This window comes from Hevea brasiliensis, chromosome 4 (genome assembly GCF_030052815.1).
Source record: "Hevea brasiliensis isolate MT/VB/25A 57/8 chromosome 4, ASM3005281v1, whole genome shotgun sequence".
NCBI classification, from domain to species: Eukaryota; Viridiplantae; Streptophyta; class Magnoliopsida; order Malpighiales; family Euphorbiaceae; genus Hevea; species Hevea brasiliensis.
The window spans coordinates 80,199,778-80,219,985 of record NC_079496.1 but is presented as its reverse complement, the minus strand read 5'-3'; the positions used below and the strand labels follow the sequence as shown (position 1 = coordinate 80,219,985).

The window sequence follows — 20,208 nt, the reverse complement described above, 5'->3', positions numbered from 1 at the left end:
GCAAAAGGGTTTTGCCAAAGGTAAGGAATCGACTATGAGGAGACTTTCTCGCCTATTGCCATGCTTAAATCAATTAGGATTCTATTAGCAATAGCTGCATACTATGATTATGAGATTTGGCAGATGAATGTCAAAATAGCTTTTCTCAATGGATACATTGAAGAAAACATTTTCATGGAACAACCTAGGGGTTTTGAATCCCAAGATGGTTCCAAAGTATGCAAGCTAAAGTGATCCATTTATGGGTTAAAGCAAGCTTCAAGGAGTTGAAACATCCATTTTGATGAAGCCATTAAGTCATTTGGTTTTATAAAAAATGAGAATGAGCCATGTGTATATAAGAAGGTTAGTGATAGGTCTGTCACTTTTCTTGTCTTATATGTGGATGACATTTTATTGATGGCTAATGACACAGGTATGTTGACAACTGCAAAGGTAAGGTTATCAAATACATTCTCCATGAAAAAATTAGGGGAGGCAACCTATATTCTTGGGATTCGCTTCTATAGAGATAGAGCGAAAAGAATAATTAGTTTATCCCAAAGTTTATACTTGGAAAAGGTGTTAAAGAGGTTTAACATGCTTGATTCCAAGAGAGGATTGTTACCAGCGAGACATGGTATCCACCTTTCTAAAGAGATGTCTCCAAAAACACCTGAACAAAGAGATAAAATGGCCAGGATTCCATATACTTCGGCTATTGGAAGTTTGATGTATGCAATGCTGTGTACGAGGCCGGATATAGCATATGCTGTTAGTTTGACTAGCAGATATCAATCCAATCCAGGTTTGGAACACTGGATAGTTATCAACAATATCCTTAAGTACTTGAGAAGAACTAAGGATTTATTCTTGATATATGGAGGTGATGACTTACAATTGGATGGTTATATTGATTTTGATTTCCAATCAGATATCGATGATAGAAAGTCTACCTCTGGGTATATGTTTATTTATAATGGAGGTGCAGTCTGTTAGAAGAGTTCCAAACATAGTATGACTATAGATTCCACTACTGAGGCTGAGTATATTGCTACATCAGATAGTGCAAAGGAAGCTATTTGGATAAAGAAGTTCATGACAAAACTTGCAGTAGTTCCTTCTATTGAGTCAGCAGTTCCACTCCACTGTGACAATAATGGAGCAGTCATAAAGGCTAAGGAACCCCGGTCTCACCAGAAATCCAAACACATAGAAAGGCGCTACCACATTGTCAGAGAGATAGTTGGGCGAGGCGATGTAGCCATGCCAAAAATAGCATCAGCTGAAAATCCAGATGATCCATTCACTAAGCCTATGTCACAAACTCAGCTAGACCAAAATCTTGAGAAGATGGGTCTAAGAAATTGTAATGAATGGCTCTAGTGCTAGTAGGAGATTGTTAGTAGTATGCCCTAGAGCATATCATTTAGTATGTATCTTGTACATGTTTTATTAATAAAAGAAATTTTCACTTTTTTGTTTACATAATATATTTATGTGTAATAGAAAAGGTCCATTGATATTTTGTTAGAAATTCTATTCTTAAGTTGTTAAAAATATGAGTGATAGTATTTCTAGCACAAAGTATCATAAATTGGTTCACTATCGAGGATACTTCACACAGGACATGACTTATCCAGAAAGATTGTATTCATGTTTGTTCCCAATGTATTTATATGAGATATAAATAAGATGGAATGGTGAGTCTCATGCCATATAACAAACATGATAGGCACTTATGCATGATAAGTAAGCCAAACCAATGACATTTATGACAAGCACATGGAGTTTACTCTTGCTAATGCATTTTCATAAATTATATCAGTGCATATAATCTTTAGACCTAAGATAGCACAGTTATCTTGTATATAAGTGGTTTGAGTTTGATAATGCTTTCATACTTGTACTGTGTATGGGTATATGGGCATGTGTTGGCTCATACTAGTTATATATGGAGGTAGGTATTGATCAAGATGGAATCTGTTACCCTAAGTAAATAGGGATAAAATCCTATGTTCATTTAATTGTTCTTGATGTTTCAAGTTCCTGGCTAGGACAAATAGATTTAATCAGAAAAGAGTTTCTGATGAGAAAATCTTTTTAATCAAGAACTGGAATTAAAAGAGAACATAATATTCATAGCAAATGGAGTTTGACATAAACCATGACTCTAGCTCAAAATGAAATTTTGTATCAGAGAGACTCTAGTGCATGGTAACATATGATTATAGGTTCATTTAAGGTAAACCTTATTACTAATTGGGGGGCTATGGCATGCTATGTTAGGTGTTAACCATGGTCTATGAGGTGCATAAAATGATTTAGAGAAATCATTTATAGTAAGAAAGAGTTCTGATAATATTAAGAGTTAATATCATATCTCATTGCCAATTAGTGATAGGCCTAGTGATTCAAACACATACACAAGTAATCACCAAGTTAAATGTGATTTAATTAATTAGTTAAAGAGTTCAATTGATTAATTAAATAGGTTTGGTTTGCAATTAGATTGCAAAGTCCCTAGCATGGCTTGAAACCCAATCTAGGTTATTGGATGTAAAGTATATATTAAATTTATATTTAAAGTGTTTAAATATGAATTTAATTATGAGAAATTAATTAATAGAGATTAATTAATTAATTTATCTTTGTTATAAATTGATTAAAAAAAGAGAAATAACTATTTTGGGTTGAGAACTCAAAATTAAGACGCAAGGGTAATTTGGTCATTTCACAGGGTGACATGTGGCATAATGAGATGGTGACACATGGCACTACCCATATATAACACCCCTATTTATATAGGCTGGTATATTTTACTGTTCCGGTGATCGATATCGGTCCGGACAATTAAGGGGATTAGAATCACATCTAAGACAAATAGATAAGCTCTGAATGTAAATAATTAGTAATTGCCAAATAATTAAGTATAAAGAAGAAAAACAAAGTATAAAAAGTTAAATGAGCTGAGAGTCATAGCGATGGGTGACCTTCTCGAGAAATGACTACGAGGTCAGTCTTAACTCAAATTTCTAATCAGAAATGTGACACCGCTGTCCTTAGGGCTATTGCGAACACAGTGAAAAAGAGAAAATCATGAAAAAGAGTTGTTAAGCAGGTCAAATAATTAGGTAAGGGATCCGGAAAAAATATCGAATAACTTGCAAACTGGATTGAACCAGCGAGGGGCAATTTGGTTAATTCACCCCTAGAGCTGACTCCTGACCTAACTGTCCAATAAAATTTGAGAAATGAAAATTTTGAAATATAGAATTAAATTAAAGAAGTATGGGAAAAACAAGAGAAAAAGAAAAGAAAAGAAAATAAATTAATGACCTCATCAAGATGACATCATTCATATTTAATTTTAATTACTTAATTTGACTAAGTCAAATTAAGAGATAAATACACATAAAAAAGGAAAAATTTTGCCATCTTCCATTCCCACTTTGTCATCCCCCTTTCACACTCTCTCTCTCACCATTTTCTCTCAACAATCCTCCATTGTTACTCAAACTCCAAGTTTGAAGTCTCATTATTTTTTTCATAAATTCTTTCCTAAATTAGTAGAAAACTCTAAGTTAAGCATTTATTTGGAGAATTGAAGGAAGAAAGACAAGAAAAAGAAAAAGAATATAAAGTTTAGAAGAACCCAAATTGAGGTAAATCTCTCTCCTAATTTAAATTGATTTATGCTTATAGAATTAACATTGAACAAGTGAAAATTACTTAGAAAAGTGAAGAATTCATGCTTGTATGGGAAAAAAGAAATTTCGGCAGCCATGGTACCCTAGGGTTTTGATGGTGTTTAGTTAGATTAAACTTGAAATCTTGGTGAATTGATGTTGTATAGGTGATTTGTATGTTTAAATTGCATGAATTGAGGAATTTAGAAAATTAGGGTTTTGAGCATGTGAAAAATTAGAGAAAAAGCTGAGAATTGGTCAATTGATGCTATTGACCTTATTTGAGTTGAGAAATAGTCAATTGTGACCATTTGTGGTGTGTGTGAATTGTTAGAACCAAGTTTCAATTCGGATTGGTTAAGGTCAGTATGCAGATAGCTTGACTTAGGTCCATTTTAGGGATCAAAACTGAAAATTTACCAACCCAATTGGTGTGAGGTAAATTGGGAATGAAACTAGACACAAAATGGACCATTTTTCATTGAGGAATCATGCCCAGAAAATGACCATAACTTAGTGAACAATTAGGCCAAATCTGGATTAGGGCACACTACCCTGTACAAAAATGACCAAATGAACAGTAGTTACTTAAATGACCATAACATGGTCTAAGAAAGTCTAAATGACCATAATTTTATACCGATGGAAAGCTGAGACATAGCCCTACAAATTTCATGAAGAAAACAAACCCAAAGTTTGACCATAACCTATCTAAAAAACCACCTGCAATCAACACACCAAAAATTGCCAATATCCAGAAAATGCCCAAAATTTTGGGTAACACTAAATTCGGCCAGCCCCATTCAAATAGTTATATCTTGGGCTACAAAACTCCAAATGGAGTGATTTGAAAAGGGAAATAAAGTTAAAACAATAAGGAACAACTTTGATGAAGGACACTTAGCTAAATTCTCATAGTAACCGGACCAATAGAACAGTAAAATACAGCGGACCAAAACTAAAAAATTGTAATTTCTCTTAGGAGACTTAGAAATCGAATTAGCAATCAATGCCAACAAAATTGATACCCAAAATGTGGTATATGAGTGCAATTAGAACTAATAAACCTATTAAGTATAGAAAGTCAACATTTTGACATGAAAAGTACCATAAATAGTGCCACCATACACAAAAATATGAAAGACCTAAAATTTATAAACTGTAGTAGGTAGAATAAGTCTGCAAAGAAATTGTTAGAATTTAAGTACTATAAATGGATACTAAAACACTTTAAATTTATGTGTTTCAGTTGGAAAGGGATTTTCAAAGGAGAAATGAAAGTTTGAGTAAATTGAGTCGACAAAAGAGGTTTGTGCACAACTAGTTTTAATTGAATTTGTTTTGAATATTTTATGTAATTAAATGATTTTCTTTTTTCTTATGCACTATGTTTATCAATTATGGAATTTATTTCAATGATTTTTGAAACGGGTATAGCAAGCATGAGTTTAGTTTTGTGAAATATTATTTCAACAATTATTGAATATTGTTTTGGACTGGATAAATTATGTTTGGAAAATTGCATTGGAATTATGTTTTTAATTGTGACGGGAAATTTGCATGAATAAAACACAAAACTTTGTTTTGGATTATGATGATCATAAAAAAAATTATGGAATATTAGAATTGATCTTGAATTAATATTGTGTTGTGATTTATGCTCACAAAAAGGACAAAGAAATGCATGATATAGTTTTATATCTCACTATAGATGCTTGACTAGGTTATTAGCCGTCTTTATCTCATTTTTTTTAGGAGATAATGGAGTTAGCTTTGTTTTGTTTTGAATACCATGGTATGTGCACAGGCTTAGATCCTCTTCTTATTAGAGGTTAGATCGAGGTTAGATCTAAGTAATTGTGATTGTCCCATCGGAAGTTTCATTATTGTGTTGTGTACTGTGCACGATGATTCGACCTCCCTGACCATAGGGAGTTAGAATCTCGATTCGACCTCCCCGACCATAGGGAGTTAGAATCACTCCGAAGATGCCCTTCCGGATTAGTCTTGCATAGTTAGAGAGATAAAGAATGGGTTTTGATTGATAAGAAATTGTGATTTTAAATGAGATTGTGCACAAATGATTTTGTTAAAATAATTGTTTATTTCCATAATTACATGAATTATTTTTATTGTTCAATTGTGATTTGACAAATTAAAATTTTAATCAAGGTTATTTTAACAAGTGACTATTATTATTGGCAATGAAAATTTTGACATTTGGAAATTGGTTAAATTTCGAGATTCCAAAACTTTTGGTGTAACACTCCTCACCCGACTACAGTGTAGCCGAGCAAAGTGTGCTACATTCGGTGCTAGAGCACCCTATCTTATCTTACTTTATTCCTTTAATAATTTGATCTCGTTATATTTTAATATCAATTATTTTTAAACAGATAAACTAGCAGAGTTTTCCCAATTTTATTATCAGTTGGCGTACTTCATTATTCACCTGCTTGAAATTTTCAATAATATTTTACAATAAAAATCTCAACAATTATTCTCATAACCATCTCATAATTCACATCTCATTCATATATCTCAATTTCATATTCATTTCCGTGCATTTCCATTCATGCATAATTTATATATATAAGTTCTCAAGTTTCATTAATTTACATGATTTACAGGCTGATTACATAAATTCATAATTTACATGATCTACAAATTAATTACAGTTCCATAATCTATATTTCAACATATAATTTATAGTTTACATTACAAATAATAACTAATTATAATGTACAAAATACATAATATGACCTATATGGGCCCTATCTTCATGCATTACTGAGGAGGTGACAACCTTGAACACTCTGCAGATCAGACTCCAATATCTCTGTTTAGTATTCGTTGGGCTTTAACTTCAGTACCTGCACGAGGAAATAAATCCATCATACTAAGCATTGCTGCTTAGTGATGCAATAATATAACAAGAAATAATGTATACAAATAAAAATAATTTTAGCATATTTTCTATATTCAATAATTTATTGGGTTCATATGAAATTTGCCATACAATACATTTTTTGTCATTCATGTTGCTCTCTAGAATCTCTTTTGTCATAAGTTTATAATAACCATTTATATAATGTATAAATACATCTAAATATTTAGTTTATGTTTATATTGTTATGGAGGATGCATTTCTAATAATTACTTACGTTATGCTTATTTTGCTAGTCTTTCATTTATTCTCTTAATATTTTCTGTGTTGTGGATCATTTCGTAATAATTAAATTCTTAATACTAGTTTAATATCTTTCAGATTTTTCTCACTGATTTATTTAGTTTCTAATATTTTTAACTTATTTCAATAATTTTTTTCTCTGCCCAGGTAACCTATGACAAGCTGACTAAACTGGATAACGGGTTATTGGCACCGGACACCGCTGTACCTCCTGCTGTCATACCATGGGACACGAAACATCAACCACGTATGCAGTCAGTATGGGTAAAAAGCCATGATAACACATAATCGGGCATAAAAGCCATGAGTGCGGGCATAAAGCCATGAATACAAGCATAAAGCCATGAATACAAGCATAAAGCCATGAGTGCGGGCATAAAGCCATGAATACAGGTATAAAACCTTTCGCAGTACTGCGAAAACAATACTCTATTGGCATGCCAATCTATCCAATTTGACACACGTGTCTAGGCAATACATGGGCACATAGTGCCATTAAGAGTTTATATGTTTCATCATTTCACTATATTTTTTGTTTATATTTTTTTTATAGCATTTTAATTTTGTTTATAATGGAAACATAATTTCTAAATTCACATTTCTAGGTAATTTATGGATTCATCATAAAATTCATACTAATTACAATTCACATTCATTTAATCTCATGTATCATTCACTTTCAAAACATCTTTCCTTTCTCTCTTGATGGGAACGTAAATCCCAAATGACACTTTTATCACATTTATTTATTCAACAATCTATTCATATAAAGTACATTTCATACTTCAAGTTGTATAGCTAATATATTATGAACTCCATTGGTGTTGGGAGTATAAGTCTCAACAATCTATATAGGTTAATTTTATTTCATATTCAAGTGGTATCACTCATGTTTTATTAGACCTACTAGTAATGGGAATACAAGTCTTCACTATATATTCACATAACTTAAATGGTCATTAAGTCATTTAGGTAAATTACTATTTCTATTCCAAGTAATCCATGAACATTTCATAGATTCCAAATTTCATACCTTAATTTCCTCTACCAATTTAGTTCTTACACTTTGTGTCTTTGTATTACTATTCACTTTATTATTCACTCAAATTGTTGACTTTTTAATACATAAATTTATTGAACCTAAGTTCACCAAGATACCACATTTTGCATTTTATTTTTGTTGGTATTGATTTCCAATACCATTTCAAAGCTTATCTTATGTTATTCAAAATTTTTAGATTTCATACCCTAGGTTTACTGTTCCATTGGTCATTTGTACAGTAGGAATTTGACAAAATTGTCTTCATGAAAGTTGTTCCTTATTGTGTCTAGTTACATTTCATTTTTTGAATCACTCCATTTGGAGTTTTGTAACTCATGCTATGGCCATTTTACCATAACTGGCCGGATTGACCTGTACCCAGAATTTCTGGGCAATTTGGTTCTGCCAGATTTGGTGACCTAAGTTTGGTTGGCAATTTGACTAGGTTATGGTCAGAATTTGATTTGTGTTCTTCATAAAAGTTATAGGGCTATGTCTCAGCTTTCTGCTGGTAAAATTTTAGATCAATTGAACTTTTCTACATTGAGTTATGACCATTTGAACAAACACTGTTCATTTGGTCATTTTTCAGGGACAGCATGTTGGTCACCTGGATAGGGGTAGTTTTTAAGTTATCCTAAGTTGGTTTTCTGGGCATGGTTTCTTCACAAAAAATGTTTCATTACGTCCTAAGTTTCATGTCCAATTAGTCTCACACCAATTGGAGTAACCTAACTCTACTTAAGGTCACATTTATGTACTAGACTCAAAGTCCAGAAAATCCTGCATGAACACAACACTTCCAATACCCCCCATTCCACACTACTACCAACTTTAATCACATTCAATACACTTCAAATACTCCATATTTAATCTCAACACATCAATTTATCAACATAACATCAAATTTCCAATTTAGCAAAACCTAAATCAATTTGGTACAACTTCAAATCCAAAGGAATTAATAGCACTAACCTTGTTCCTTAGCTTCACTCAACCTTCAATCACCCTTTAGTTCCATCAAACTCCACTTCCCCTAGTTGAACCCACCTTGGTAGAATTTTGCTTTCTTCTAAGCCTCCAATTTCTTGTGTTTTCTTGAGTGCTTCATGCAATTGAAGCTTCCATCTAGGGTTTTCTAATGATTTCCCAAAGAAATCATGGTGGAAGACCAAATTTTCAAGCTTTTGGTATGTGCTTTAATGGAGTATTTTGAGAGACAATTGAGAGAAAGGGGAAAACGGCAAGTTGGGAAAGGAACCAAATTCTGAATGTTTTATCATTTTACTCATTTTTATCTCTTTTATTTATTTTGTCAAGTGGTAATTGGGTGGGAATGCTTAGTGACATAAGCATGAGGTCAAAATTGCAATTTTAATTTATTTTCTTTTCTTTTCTACTTACTTTCAATTTAATTTTTAGCAATATTTATTCATATTTTAGATCATAATAATTATTTACTTAACTGGGCAAGTCGATCAAAAATTATCTCTGAAGATGAAATGACCAAAATGCCCTCCATTTGGCTTATTGAGCCAAAATCGTCTGTACCGATCGAAAAATTTTTCTAAACCTTTTCTTGGCATTCTAATGCTATAGAAACCTCAATGACTCTTTTCTGGAGTCCCAAAAATTATTTCACGAATTTTCTCCTGGGTTTAGGGCTTCTAGTTGTGAAGATTGTAACTTCCCACTGGGTTACCCATCGCTAGGACACTGGCTCATTTAACTTGGTTGTATTTTATTTCTAAAATTTTTCTCTAATTTTTCTTACACTTATTTGAGTTATTTATGACTTCTCACTCTAGTCTAAATATTTTCCAGACGTTTTAGCTGTCCAGACCGACACCGGTCACCGAAACAGTAGAATTTGCGGAATTGCTACAGTGAGGGTGTACATTTGGTATAATTATTGTCAATATATATTGTATTACATTTCAAATTATAGTTGTGCACCACTGAGTTCACCACTCAGTGATAACTTTGTATGCTGTCGCAGGTGAGAATAGAGATAGAGCGATTGAGTGAGATTCCTATAGTTGCACCTTAAAGACTGCTTGTAACTAGCTTCGAGTATCTTATAAGTATACCCTTGTATATTAGATTTTGATTATGCATGTAAATATATGTGTGTAAATTATTTGAGCAGTTGTACAAAAACTCTTGTAACATTATTTTGGTATGTAATAAAATGCAAATTATTGTAATGTTCAAACTTATTTTTGAGTTTTGTAATGAATCTAAATTAATTTTTCTTTAGTGGAATATGAATGAAGTCATTTAATATTATTTTTGAAGACAATTGAATTGAGAATTGTTTTGAAATATGGAGTTGGGAGAAATGATGTTTATTTGTGTTGTGGAAGTAGTTGATTTTGATGAAATGAATTATTGGAAGTGTTTTTACAGTTGTTTGAAGAACTGTTTTTACCAAATATAGGCGGCACTCTGCGGAAAATTTTCCAAAATTTACGTAAAAATAAAAATGGAAAAAAATTTTACTAGTCTTTAAACTTTATGTAAATGTTTTTAATACCTGCTATAAAAGCTCACCACTTTTAAAAAGTAAGAAAATTGTTTTAAAATCCTTTGTAGTATATTTAATAGGTTACCAGTAGGCAAAGTACGGTAATTCATTAGATGTACTACGGGATCATGTTACATCTTACTGAGGGGTAGAGTGTGATATGTTTAGTGGTATTAGAGTAATGGTTTTAAAGTAAATTTTGAACTGTGAATTTGAAATATTTTGTCGATACATACAACTGCTCAAATATTTGATACAAATAGTACAATTGCATCATAAATATGAATTAATGGAGAGAAATCTCCTTGTATAGGTTATCCCGAGAAAAGAAAATTTTCTGAATAGAAATGGAAGAGGGGAATAAACCAGTTGAACAATCAGATACGGTTGAGGTACAAGAGGAGGCCTCAGCTCCTCAGAGTGTCGAAGGCTCGACTGTACTAATTCCACCGGTACAAATCACCGCACAAGTAGCACAGCAAATGGCCACCTTCTTCCAACAAATGGCTGATAGTTTGTCAACCCAAGCTCAAACTCAAGCTCAAGCCCAAGTACAGACTCAACCCCCCACAAGGGCAGTATGAAATAGAAAAGAGTGAGAAAATCTATGGGTCAGAACTCGAATATGCAATTGGGGAAAAGAAAAGAATTTGAAGAACCTCGAATTCATAGATATGAAAAAGGCGGATCATCAAGGTGGAAGTAATCGAGAACCTGTCGGCAAAGAATTCGAAGTTCCTACCCTATCCTTGTCTGTGAGGTATGTGGCAAGTTAGACAAGGGTATTTGCTATAAGGTTATTGGAGCCTGCTTCAATTGTGATGGAATCGGGCATTACGCTCGAGATTGTACTAGCGCACATCGATTTATGCCACATACTACACCAGAGGAATCAGTCCAAGGTTTTGATTTTAGAGGCTCATTAATAGTTAGTAGGGGTAGAGGCAGAAGTAGAAACAACACTTTGGGTAATCGTAGCACAATGGACCAACCTGAGCAGAGGAATACACTAGAAAGATGGAATGCCATACATCGAGGGGAAGAAGCAGAGACTTCAGATGTAGTTGCCGATACGTTCTTAACTTTTGAAAGGAATAATTATGTACTATTTGATTTTGGCTCTACTTATTTATATGCTAATGCTAAAATTATATGTTTTACTACTATCCCCTTGCATGGAGATAAATTTTGATGTGATTAGTCTTTTAGGATAAGAATTACGATAATAAGTGTGATTGGAATTAATTTTCGAAAAGTTTCTAGTGAGAGACATCTCCTAGACTACGATAGATTATAAAGTTAATTAGTAAGCCTAATTAGGTAAGGCAAGAGGACCTAAAAGTAAGTTATAGTAATATAGCTATCTTAGATGCGGGTAAGGCTATTACTGCTGATAGATGTCAGTGGGTACCATAATAAAAATAAGTTTAAGATATTAGTGGATTTGAAAGAAATAAGATATAGGGAGGTTTGATCTATTGGGATGTATCGCAGTAACTATGCAATATTCTCGATGTTTGTGCTATAAGCTGCAGATTACAGTATTGACTTGGGATTTATTATGTAGAGCTATGTACTATCCAATAGTACACAAGGATAAGAATAGTTATAAATGGCTTTTGCTCTGGTACAAATATACTAGAATAGAGTTTTATTACTAGAACTGAGTTTGAAAATCCTAATTCGAGATTTAAAACTCTATAATTAGAATATCAAAAGATCATGGTTGCAAGGTAGTGAGAGTTACCGTTAACCTATCATGAATTACAGTAAATCAAGAATTATTATGGGACTAGAGAATTTAGTATGGTCAAAATTTAAAAATAACACCTATAGGGCTAGGTCATCCAGTCTCCGATATGGGGTTTATAGTTGTTCTAGTATTGCAATGGATCTTTTGCTCAAAGTTTAGTAAGGAACAGTATTCTATTTGTGTAGCAGTAAGACACAAAATATGATTTTATTCCTCTGGAAGAGACAAAATGCTATGGATGATAATTATAACTTATAAAACAGTTAAGAAATGATATTCTACTGATAACAGTAATTCGATAGGAACTAGTTGGTCAGGTATTCTTTAGGAAGAGCATAATTTTATTGTGCGGATCATAAGGATTAGATTAGGATTAATGCAAAATTTTTGAATAGCATGGGCAAAAAAAGAGTCCGGTAGACTCCCTTCTTAAGGTTAAAAAATTGTTTATGATTCAAAAAAAAGGGGGGGGGGGGGGGGATAATGATCGCAAACCAGCGAAAAATAAGCTATATGATATCGGTAGATAAAAGAAAATATAGAAGTAAAAATTAGAATAGTTAGTGCAAATGTAATAAAGAAATGTTATAAATATTAGTTAAAGTGTTGACCATAATGGTCAGAGGACCAAATCAAAGTAATATTGAAATATAGAGGATTTATTAGGGATGATAAGAGGTGTTAAATCACGACTCGACTGTCAAGTTAAGGAAGAAGATAAAATTAAGAAATAAAATAATTAAAGTTAAGTTGTGGAATAAAAAAAGAAACAAATAGAATAATAAGAAATGAGAAAAACACTAAATGAGGAATTGCCATCAGGGTAAACAACCTACTTAAGATGCGTAACGATATCCCGAACTATTTTATCAAGAAAAAAAATAAGTTAAACAAATGCAAACAAGATAGTGCAAAATGGCACATAGGCCTTGGTCATAAATGGAGATGATAAGATAATGGTTATGGACCTATGGCCAATAAAGAGATAAGCAGTTCATATATGACCAACAAGGTCAGTTTAAAAAAAAAAAAAGACTACAAAGGAAAATAACTGCTAGAATAATAGCAAGAAAAGACTAAAATATTCCAAACTAAAATGAAGGTTGCATCAAATGATCAAGAGATTTGATAAGAAAAGAGTAAAACTAAGTTCTCACCCATAGGATCATACGAAGTCCTAGAAAAAGTGGATCCACTAGCACACAGATTTGCTTCCCTCTAAAATTGAAATGAATTTGAATCTAACTTATGATAGAAGCTCATAAGAAATTTAGCACACGAGGTGAGCAATCGCTGAGTAAATAGTATTGGTTAAAGTGCTGTGGAACCATCATTTAGGCCAGGAAGTTACTTGGGAGCGTGAAGAGGACATGAGGAGACAGCACCCATAGCTGTTCAGAGACTGATACCAGGTAAAAGTTTCAAGATGAAATTTATTTTAAGGGGAGAAGAATTATAATACCCCTATTTGCATAGTCTGGTATATTTTACTGTTCCGGTGACCGGTATCGGTCCGGATAATTAAGGGGATTAGAATCACATCTAAGACAAATAGATAAGCCCTGAATGCAAATAATTAGTAATTGCCAAATAGTTAAGTATAAAGAAGAAAAACAAAGCATAAAAAGTTAAATGAGCTAGGAGTAACAGCGATGGGTGACCTTCTCAGGAAATGACTGCGAGGTCAGTCTTAACTCAATTTTCAAACTGAAAAATGTAACCTTATGACTATTGCGAACACAGTGGAAAAGAGAAAATCACGAAAAAGAGTTGTTAAGCAGGTCAAATAATTAGGTCAGGGATCCGGAAGAAATATCGAATAACTTGCAAATCGAATTAAACCAGCGAGGGGCAATTTGGTCAATTCACCCCTAGAGCTGACTCCTGATCTAACTGTCCAATAAAATTTGAGAAATGAAAATTTTGAAATATAGAATTAAGTTGAAGAAGTATGGCAAAAACAAGAGAAAAAGAAAAGAAAAGAAAATAAATTAATGACCTCATGAAGATGACATCATGCATGACTTCATATTTAATTTTAATTTAATTACTTAATTTCACTAAGTCAAATTAAGAGATAAATACACATAAAAAAGGAAAAAATTTGTTATCTTCCATTCCAACTTTGCCGTCCCTCTCTCACACTCTCTCTCTCACCATTTTCTCTCAACAATCCTCCATTGTTACTCAAACTCCAAGTTTGAACTCTCATCTTTTCTTTATAAATTCTTCCCTAAATTAGTAGAAAACTCTAAGTTAAGCATTTATTTGGAGAATTGAAGGAAGAAAGACAAGAAAGAGAAGAAGAATCCTAATTTAAATTGATTTATGCTTATAGAATTAACATTGAACAAGTGAAAATTACTTTAAAAAGTGAAGAATTCATGCTTTTATGGGAATAAAGAAATTTCGGCATCTATGTTACCCTAGGGTTTTGATGGTGTTTAGTTAGATTAAACATGAAATCTTGGTGAATTGATGTTGTATAGGTGATTTGTATGTTTAAATTGCATGAATTGAGGAATTTAGAAAATTAGGGTTTTGAGCATGTGAAAAATTGGAGAAAAAGTTGAGAATTGGTCAATTGATGCTATTGACTTTATTTGAGTTGAGAAATGGTTAATTGTGACCATTTGTGGTATGTGTGAATTGTTAGAACCAAGTTTCAATTCAGATTGGTTAAGGTCAGTATACAGACAGCTTGACCTAGGTCTGTTTCAGGGATCAAAGCTAAAAATTTACCAACCCAATTAGTGTGAGGCCAATTGGAAATGAAACTAGACATAAAATGGACCATTTTTCATCTAGGAATCATGCCCAGAAGATGACCATAACTTAGTGAACAATTAGACCAAATCCGGATTAGGGCACACTGCCTTGTACAAAAATGACCAAATGAACAGTAGTTACTTAAATGACCATAACTTGGTCTAGGAAGATCCAAATGACTTGAATTTTATACCGATGCAAAGCTGAGACACAGCCCTATAACTTTTATGAAGAAAACAAACCCAAATTTTGACCATAACCTATATGAAAAACCACCTACAGTCAACACGCCAAAAATTGCTAATATCCAGAAAATACCCAGAATTCTGGGTAACACTAAATCTGGCCAGCCCCATTCAAATAGTTATATCTTAGGCTAAAAAACTCCAAATGGAGTGATTCAAAAAGGAAAATAAAGTTAAGAAAATAAGGAAAAACTTTGATGAAGGACACTTAGCTAAATTCTCACAGTAACCAGACCAATGGAATAGTAGAATACAAGAGACCAAAACTGAAAAATTGTAATTTCTCTTAGGAGACTTAGAAATCGAATTGGCAATCACTGCCAACAAAATTGACACTCAAAATGTGATATATGGGTGCAATTAAAACTAATAAACCTATTAAGTATAGAAAAGTGTGATATATTTTGACATGAATAGTGCCATGAATAGTGCCACCATATACAAAAATGTGAAAGACTCGAAATTTATAAACCGTAATAGGTAGGATAAATTTGCAAAGAAATTGTTGGAATTTAAGTATTAGAAATGGATACTGAAGCACTTTAAATTTATGTGTTTCAGTTGGAAAGGGATCTTTGAAGGAGAAATGAAAGTTTGAGTAAATTGAGTTGACAAAAGAGTTTTGTGCACAACTAGTTTTAATTGAATTTTTTTTGAATATTTTATGTAATTAAATGATTTTATTTTTTCTTATGCACTATGTTTATCAATTATGAAATTTATTTCAATGATTATTGAAATGGGTATAGCAAGCATGAGTTTTGTTTTGTGAAATATTATTTCAATAATTATTGAATATTGTTTTGGACTGGATAAATTATGTTTGGAAAATTGTATTGGAATTATGTTTTGAATTGTGACGGGCAATTTGCATGAATAAAATACAAAACTTTATTTTGGATTGTGATGAGCATAAAAAAAATTCTGGAATATTGGAATTGATCTTGAATTAATATTGTGTTGTAATTTATGCTTACAAAAAGGACAAAGAAATGCATGATATGGTTTTATTTCTCACTATAGATACTTGACTAGGTTATTACCCATCTCTATCTCATTTGTTGAGGAGACAATGGAGTTAGCTTTCTTTTATTTTGAATACCATGGTATGTGCATAGGCTTAGATCCTCCTCTTATTAGAGGTTAAATCTTAGTAATTGTGATTGTCCCGTCAGAAATTTCATTATTGTGTTGTGTACTGTGCATGATGCTTCGACCTCCCCAACCATAGGGAGTTAGAATTACCCCGAAGGTGGCCCTTTCGGATTAGTCGTATATAGTTAGTGAGATAAAGAATGGGTTTTGATTGATAAGAAAATGCGATTTTAAATGAGATTGTGCACAAATGATTTTATTAACATAATTGTTTATTTCCATAATTACAAGAATTATTTTTATTGTTCAGTTGTGATTTAACAAATTGAAATTTTGATCTAGGTTATTTTAACAAGTGACTATTATTATTGGCAATAAAAATTTTTACATTTGGAAATTGGTTAAATTTCGAGATTCCAAAACTTTTGGTATAATTATTGTCAATATATATTGTATTACATTTTAAATTATAGTTGTGCACTACTGAGTTCACTACTCAACGATAGCTTTGTATGCAGTCGCAGGTGAGAATAGAGATAGAGCAGCTGAGTGAGATTCCTGCAGCTGCACCTTGAAGACTGCTTGTGACTAGCTTCGGGTATATTATAAGTATGCCCTTGTATATTAGATTTTGATTATGTACGTAAATATATGTGTGTAAATTATTTGAGCAGTTGTACAAAAACTCTTATAACATTATTTTGGTATGTAATGGAATGCAAATTATTGTAATGTTTAAACTTATTTTTGAGTTTTGTAATGAATGTAAATTAATTTTTCTTTAGTGGAATATGAATGAAGTTATTTAATATTATTTTTGAAGACAATTGAATTGAGAATTGTTTTGAATTATAGAGTTGGGAGAAATGATGATGATTTGTGTTGTGGAAGTGGTTGATTTTGATGAAATGAATTATTGGAAGTGTTTTTACAGGTGTTTGAAGAACTGTTTTTTCCAAATATAGACGGCACTCTGCCAAAAATTTTCAAAAATTTGCGTAAAAATAAAAATGGATAAAAATTTTAACTAGTCTTTAAACTTTAGGTAAATGTTTTTAATACCTGCTATAAAAGCTCACCACTTTCAAAAAGTAAGAAAATTGTTTTAAAATCCGTTGTAGTATATTTAATGGGTTATCGGTAGGCGAAGTACGATAATTCATTAGATGTACTACAGGATCATGTTACATCTTAATGAGGGATAGGGTGTGACACCATAAGCTTTCCATTTGTCTTTTAATCATGTAAGATGATCAAAGTCAAGATTAAATCTAGGTTTGACACTTGGCACAATGTGATTGGGTCAATTAAACTAAAAGCCAATCAGAAGATGACATGTGGCAAGTGTTTTAAGTGATGACCTAATTATATAATGTGATGTTATGAAAGAGTAAAAGAATAATCTGATTTCTTTCATTGTGTGCCGCCACCCAAAGAGACTCTCTCCTCTCTTCTTCTTCATCTCTCATCAATTCAAAGAGAATTGCTAACATTCTCTTGAATTAAAATTGCTAGAAATCGTTTCTAGTATCCTATATACATTTGTAATCTCTCTAAAAGGCAAAACCTTAATTTCTAATTGATTGGAAAGGCTTGAGAAGCTTTTCAAGGGACTACCATTGGTGATCTTGGTATGGACAAGCTAGAGGGACAACATCTGGTGTCTTAGGTGCTTCCCAAAGGTACCAAACACAACTACAGTGCATCAAAAGGTTAGTGCACATGTTCTTGATTTAATTTAGGGTCCTAATGAATTAATTTGTTGATTCTAAAATCTTAAATGGCAAATGTATATCCAAAAACATATTAAAAGTGTTTTAATATGCTGTTTAACATTGAAATCAATTAGGTAAATAATGAATCTTCCATGATGCATGAGACCCTAGAAGAAAATTTTTGAATTCAATGTTCTAAACTTATATTTTTCATGCTTCCGCTCCTTCAAGAGCAACCATTATAAATAGAAGAGAAAACATCATAAAAAGGGGGCTCTCTCTCTTTTATCTTTTGACAGCACTTTTGAGGAGTTTTGAAAAAGAGAAATCCACACTCTGCACTCTCTCCAGCCATCTCAAGGAGAGAAACATCAGTACCAAAAGGAGTTTTCCAGCTGAAGCTCCATAAGATCAAAGCTACAAACTCTCTTCGGTTCCTTCATTTGATCTCCCTAGACAGATTTTTATTGTTTTATTTCTTCTACATGATTTTCTTTTTACTGTTTTTACCTTTTATCATGATGTTTGCTGAACTCACCATGAGTGAGTAGTTTTCTTATTCTGGATTTAGGAGAGTAATGCTTGTAATTATTATGATGGATGAACACTAAGTTTTATTTATTGGATTTGAGATTCGTTCCTTGATTTAATTTTTTGTGACCTTAATGCATGCTATGTACTGGTACCCATTTAGCCATGATTGTAGATGTTAATTGAAGGACTAAAAGGTGAAGATTAATATTAGAAAATCAAGATCTTGAACCTAGCAATTCTGACCTAGACATATGCTGATACCTTTGTGGAACTTCAAAATTGGTCAAAAATCTTAAAGGATTTTAATTAATTTGATCACTATGAAAGTTGGGTTTGAGTTAATTAGAATACACCCTAGGTGCCTTGAGAGAGGATTTAGGATAACTTAGGACTGATTTTCATCAAGGAAAACGATCCTCAATTCAATAAATAAATGAGATAACATCCCTAGTAAGATTCAAGTGTGAAATCTTAGTTCTAGAATTGTTTCAAATAAATCATTTCATTTTAAGTTTACCATTCTAGTGTTTCAAGTTAATAAACTTCATTCCTTAAGTTTTCGATAGCCTAGACAGTTAAAATTACTGTGTAGATTGGTACTTGCTAATCAAAGTCCTCGTGGGAACGATACTCTACTCATCACTTTATTACTTGTTAGCGATCCGTGAACTTGCAGGGTTGTAAAACCAGCGAACCAAGTTTTTGGCGCCGTTGTAAGGGATTTTTGGTTTTAGTAATATCATGCGATATTCAATTTAGCTGATTTAGGCAATTATATTTATTATCTAATTTTATTTTACTGGTTGTATTTCTCTTCTTTTCTCTCAGGTGGTCGATCTAGTATATGACCAAAACAAGGCTAGAAGAAGAAATTTTGGACTGTGATCCAGAGATAGACAAAACTTTGAGAGCCATTAGGAGGGAAAGGAAACATCAAGAGCACGGTCAAGGAGATCCTGAAATTCCAACCATGGCTGATAATAATGATAGACCAAGACTCTTGAGAGATTACAGAGCTCCATCTGTCCAAGGATTTTAGCCCAGTGTCACTAGACCCACAGTGGAAGCCAACAACTTTGAATTAAAATCAGCATGGCTCGAAATGATTCAACAAACTCAGTTTGTAGGTTCACCAACAGAATACCCACACTATCACCTCCAGTGCTTTCTTGCCCTATGTAACACATTCAAGGTGAATTGAGTGTCTGATCAAGCAATAAGACTCAGAGCATTCCCATTCTCTCTTCGGGATAGAGCAAGGAAGTGGTTACTTTCTCAACTGGCTAGGACATTCACCACTTGGGAAAACCTCTCTTAAGCTTTTCTAGCAAGGTATTTTCCACCTGTAAAGACTGCAAAACTGAGGCTTGAGCTCAACACCTTTAGACAAAAGGAAGGAGAATCACTCTTTGATTCATGGGAAAGATATAAAGACCTGCAGAGGGAATGTCCACACCATGGCATAGAAGATTCGCTATTAGTGCAAAATTTCTATAATGGATTACTACCCTCTACAAGGAGCACAGTTGATTCAGCTGCAGAGGGTGATCTAATGTTGAAAACAGTGACACAAGCACTTGAACTTCTAGAAAGGGTTGCATACCATAATTATGAGTGGTCAAATGAAAGAGAAAATACAAAGAGAACTGCAGGGGTCCTGGAAGTAGACG

At 32.7% G+C, this 20,208-nt stretch overlaps 1 non-coding gene across 1 annotated transcript; it reads right to left on the bottom strand.

Moving 5' to 3' along the window:
- Window positions 1–19,895: 19,895 nt before the first annotated feature.
- On the bottom strand, window positions 19,896–20,002 carry LOC131179742 (small nucleolar RNA R71). Its single transcript, XR_009148629.1, has one exon. It is a non-coding gene; the product is annotated as a small nucleolar RNA R71 (small nucleolar RNA).
- Between the last annotated feature and the right edge of the window lie 206 nt (window positions 20,003–20,208).